This window comes from Eleginops maclovinus, chromosome 18 (genome assembly GCF_036324505.1).
Source record: "Eleginops maclovinus isolate JMC-PN-2008 ecotype Puerto Natales chromosome 18, JC_Emac_rtc_rv5, whole genome shotgun sequence".
Classification (NCBI taxonomy): domain Eukaryota; kingdom Metazoa; phylum Chordata; class Actinopteri; order Perciformes; family Eleginopidae; genus Eleginops; species Eleginops maclovinus.
Genome location: NC_086366.1, coordinates 21,666,231 through 21,672,230, shown reverse-complemented (window position 1 = coordinate 21,672,230; position 6,000 = coordinate 21,666,231).

Below are 6,000 nucleotides of genomic sequence, written 5' to 3'. Positions count from 1 at the left end.
CCAACCCAGTCTCACACGTAAACGTATAATAATTACGTTGGTCCACAGGGCAAGACGTATTCATTTAACGAATAACCCTCTCAAGACATGACATGGATACATACTTTTTTCCTATAGATTTCTAATGGCCAGTTCCCATGTCACGTGATCGTCAACTCTCCCGGTGTGAAAAGAAAAAACATGGCGGACACCCGACTCATTTTTGTGAAAAATCCTAAATTGTAGGGCTATTATAATGCTTTTCCAATACATTTCTAGCGAGAAGTGTATATTCTACTTTCAGAATCTAAGACCAGTGGATGATCTACAGTTTGATGAACGCATAGCATGCGTTTGCCTGGCGAGACCTGAAGTAATCTCCGTAATATCTATCAAACTATAGATCCTACACATCCACCATCATCATTGACCGACTAGCCTCCATTGGAATATCTGATACCCCCCTGGACTGGTATAAATCATATCTTTCTGGCTGTACTCAGTTTGTCCAACTCAAAACATTCAGATCTCATTCTTCCCCCCTCTCTGGTGTTCCCCAAGGCTCTGTCCTTGGACCCCTCCTGTTCATTATCTACCTCCTCCCTCTTGGCCATGTTTTCCTTAAATATAATATTCAGTTCCATTGCTACAAAGATGACACCCAGCTCTACCTGTCCACCAAACCCACCACATCCCTCCCTCCCACCTCCCTCTCCGATTGCCTTCAGGAAATCAGATCCTGGTTCTCCCAAAACTTTCTGAAGCTCAACAGTGACAAACTGAACTCCTTCTTATTGGCACCAAATCCACCCTCTCTACAATAAATGACTTTTCCATCTTCATTGACAATTCATTTGTTTCTCCCTCTCCCCAGGTTAAGAGTCTGGCTGTCATCCTGGATAGCACCCAATCATTCCAGTCCCACATCAATAACGTCACTCGGTCAGCATACTTCCATCTAGGTAACATTTCTCGCCTGCGCCCATCTCTTTCCCCCAACAGTGCTGAAATTCTAGTTCACCCTGGGCACATCACATTTGGACTACTGTAACTCTCTCCCCTTTGGTTTACCTGACAAGTCCTTCCATAAACTACAACTGTTTCAAAACTCTGCTGCCCATATCATTACGAAAACCCCCTCCATCGGTCACATAACACCTGTCCTGCAGCAACTCCACTGTCTCCCCATCAAATACCGCATCATCTACAAGATCTTTCTTCTCACATTCAAGGCCATCAACAATCTTGCCCCTCAGTATCTCATCGAGCTCCTCCATATCAAGACACCCTATCGTTCTCTCAGGTCCTCTTCCTCCATTCAGTTCATCCACCCACCCGCTCGCCTGGTTACCATGGGGTCAAGAATTATTGTTGTCTATTGAGCAATACACTGCACAATAGCTTTTAGACATGATGAAACTATATTTTTCCACTTTGAGGCGATTATTATTTTTTTGATCATGTAGTGGAAGAGCCGTAATTTCTTTAAACTATCTTTAAAAAATGTGAACATTTTCATTGAATTCCCACAAACCTCTTGCTCAAGTTGAACCTCTTTTGGCCCCTGGGCAATGATGTCCGTGTCAGATGCCTGCTTATACTTGTTATCATGCCTTAATCCAGCTTTGATTATCCAAACCTCTTTCTTTGGAGGTAATCTCAAAGCAAGCCCCTGAAATCTCAAAGAAAAGTGTGTGCACATCAACGGGAAGTACAGCAGATAAAGGGAGGGGTTACTGACCAGTAACATCCAATTAAATTTCAACTTCTTATTGTTGCTCAACTGATACCTTCATTCCAGCAGCATTTGGTGCCACTGCTTCCTTTTTCATGCGGAATATAGCCCAGACTTCCAGAAGAATCATTTGGATCAAAATGAAATAGGATTTTCTGCGTTAGTGCAGCATTATTTTACGAAATACTTCCCTGATGAGAAATGTATTTATTTAGTTTAACACAACCAATCCAATGTCTGCTGTTTTGCATTAAAACAAGTTAAAAACCCAACATGATTTACTCTTATCTTTACCAACACTTGTACTCATTTGAATATACTGAAAATAAATAGTCACTAAAATAATTCAAGTTCACCATGACAGGTTGTCCCAGACCACTCAGTGAACATTAAATACAGTGGGGCAAAAAGGTATTTAGTCAGCCACCAATTGTGCAAGTTCTCCCATTTAAAAAGATGAGAGAGGCCTGTCATTTTTATCATAGGTATACCTCAACTATGAGAAACAAAATGAGAAAAGAAAAATCCAGGAAATCACATTGTAGGATTTTTAATGAATAAATTGGTAAATTCCTCGGTACAATAAGTATTTGGTCACCTACAAACAAGCAAGATTTCTGGCTCTCACAGACCTGTAACTTCTTCTTTAAGAGGCTCCTCTGTCCTCCACTCGTTACCTGTATTAATGGCACCTTTTTGAACTCGTTATCAGTATAAAAGACACCTGTCCACAACCTCAAACAGTCATACTCCAAACTCCACTATGGCCAAGACCAAAGAGCTGTCAAATGAGACCAGAGACAAAAGTGTAGACCTGCACCAGGCTGGGAAAACTGAATCTGCAATAGGTAAGCAGCTTGGTGTGAAGAAATCAACTGTGGGAGCAATTATTAGAAAATGGAAGACATACAAGACCACTGCTAATCTCCCTCGATCTGGGGCTCCACGCAAGATCTCACCCCGTGGGGTCAAAATGATCACAAGAACGGTGAGCAAAAATCCCAAAACCACACGGGGGGACCTAGTGAATGACCTGCAGAGAGCTGGGACCAAAGTAACAGAGGCTACCATCAGTAACACACTACGCCGCCAGGGACTTAAATCCTGCAGTTCCAGACGTGTCCCCCTGCTTATGCCAGTACATGTCCAGGCCCGTCTGAAGTTTGCTAGAGGGCATTTGGATGATCCAGAAGAGGATTGGGAGAATGTCATATGGTCAGATGAAACCAAAATAGAACTTTTTGGTAAAAACTCAACTCGTCGTGTTTGGAGGAGAAAGAATGCAGAGTTGCATCCAAAGAACACCATACCTACTGTGAAGCATGGGGGTGGAAACATCATGCTTTGGGGCTGTTTCTCTGCAAAGGGACCAGGACGACTGATCCGTGTAAAGGAAAGAATGAATGGGGCCATGTATCGTGAGATTTTGAGTGAAAACCTCCTTCCATCAGCAAGGGCACTGAAGATGAAGCGTGGCTGGGTCTTTCAGTATGACAATGATCCCAAACACACCGCCAGGGCAACGAAGGAGTGGCTTCGTAAGAAGCATTTCAAGGTCCTGGAGTGGCCTAGCCAGTCTCCAGATCTCAACCCCATAGAAAATCTTTGGAGGGAGTTGAAAGTCCGTGTTGCCCAGCGACAGCCCCAAAACATCACTGCTTTAGAGGAGATCTGCATGGAGGAATGGGCCAAAATACCAGCAACAGTGTGTGAAACCTTGTGAAGACTTACAGAAAACGTTTGACCTCTGTCATTGCCAACAAAGGGTATATAACAAAGTATTGAGATGAACTTTTGTTATTGACCAAATACTTATTTTCCACAATCATTTGAAAATTCATTCATTAAAAATCCTACAATGTGATTTCCTGGATTTGTTTTTCTCATTCTGTCTCTCATAGTTGAGGTATACCTATGATAAAAATTACAGGCCTCTCTCATCTTTTTAAATGGGAGAACTTGCACAATTGGTGGCTGACTAAATACTTTTTTGCCCCACTGTACATGTGTTGTACTTTTCTTTATTAAAACATTATAAAAGAGTAACACAAATATTCACCATTGCGTGATGCTAACCATTAATCAGACAATTGCTAGTTGTCCTGTTGCTACTTTAACCAGATATAAGACGGATATAAATCCACTAAGATAGCCTTTTTGAGTAAACTTCCTCTTTAAACTTGCTCTTTAAAGCTAATTCTTATCTTATTACGTTCACCAGTCATTATTAGATAAAGAAGCAGCACAGGCATGTGAAATATTTTCCCACTGGCATCTTGTATCATTAAAATGTAAAGTAATGAAGGGCCAAATGCGTACTTGACCCTGGCGCCAGATAAGTGAACATTGGCAGCAAAGTCTGCCAAATCTTAACTGAATCATCAGGGGGGGAATAAAACATTGCAAGAGAGTTTATTATCCGTCCACATCTCAAATTTCTGAAACAGGATGCATGGTTCCCCAGTGGAACACTGCAGTACTGGTCTGTGTCTTTGTGTGTACAGTGTGTATTACAGGATTCTGTTTGCAAGCTCCCATCATGCTCCCACTGAGCGACCACTTGTGGAAATCCCCCTGCAGAGGCTTGGCAGTAACTGACCAAAGTCAAGAAACACCCTCTCAACCATCAACACATCATTGCATTATTTCCCAGCTGTGTGTGTGCAAAGTTGGAAGGAGTACTCAGATCTTGAAACATAGCAAAGGGCCAAAAGTAAAAGTACTGATTAGGCAGGTCGGCCAATTTCAGAATTTCTTATATAATATGTTATATTTATTGATGCATAAAAGTGTTATCAAAGCTGCAAGGTCGAACTCATGTATTTACTGCTGGGTAGTTTGGGAATTTAGTCCAAATGTAACTTAAGTCTTATTTAAGGGCAGATCATTTTTAATATCATTACTCCATGTCTGCAAAGTAACTTATGGTATTAATTCAATGTAGTGGAGTAAAAGTACAATATTTACCTCTGAAAGGTAGTGGAAATGCATTTGAGATTGTATGGAGGCCCTTCATTGATTATGTAGCGGATCTGAATGTAATGTGTCTAATGTTCAAGAGGATGAATCGATGCATTGCCGGTGCAGTTCTTGAGATTGTGTCTTTTCTTTTCTGCATAATGTCTTCAAATGATTGCCTTGTATTATACAGATGAAGAATGTTTGTAGTTATTTCTTTTCTTTTTGTATTGTTATATAAAAAATGTAATAAAAACATTTTGGGAAAAAGAAAAAAAAAACCCTAAAGCAAAATAGCAACTAGGCACCTTATATCACTTGTGCTAACCCTACAATCATGTAATGTGATAACACTTTAAAAGTGCGAAAATAAAACAGTGCAAAGAAAGATTGCGGATACATTTAGTTTATTAGTTATTTGTGTTCGCCATGGCTGTAAGTTCAATGGTCACTCGCCTTTTAACTCTGATTTGGTCTCTACCAACTCCTCATAATTTTAATCATGTCGTTTGCTGTTTAATTGTGCAAAATTATACCAGGATTTGGGAGTAACACATTACATATAACAGTTATCGTAATCAGGATACCAAACAAAGAACCGAAATCCCTTTTAGTTAGGGTTTGATTGAAAAGTTATGAAATAACTGATACATTACAAAAAAATAGTGATTACTAGCAGGATGACAATATTAGTAAAAACTAAAAAGAGCATTTAGTGTTTGTTGTATAGGAGCAGATTTTATTTCTCCTTTGTAAGCTGTACTGTTGTGTCGGCGAGAATACTTTAAGTATGAATCTATACGCCTACTGCCTGAATTTGGTTGAATTGTTTTTTTTTTCAATTCAGTAGGTGAACCAATGTGTTCATAAAATAGTGTGTGATCTTAACTGTGTGTATTAAACTAAAACAGAACAGATTTCTGTTAGCTCAGATTTCCTTTCTGCCTTTTTTAAACTTTAGTATTTGCTCATATGTTTCATTGTTGGTGAGCATAGTAAATATCTTGGTTTGTTATTATCTAGGGTCGCATCATTCTGTTGTTGATACACTAAAGTAAAAGAAAATGTTATTAAAATGTATTTTCTCTTTTCTTTATTTGCATTACATTTGATACTGAGGTAATCTTAAAGTGACAGAAAGTAATCCAGTTTAATTACTGTAATATTTTGATACTACACTACTACACTTTACTGATGCCTTTCTTTTCACTGGTAATCGTAATGGAATACATTTTTAAAATAACCCTCCCAACCCTGAACTATAGACACTTAGTTTGATGCTACACAGGTAGTGTATAAGGAATTTATGAACATTTTGTTTGTATCTT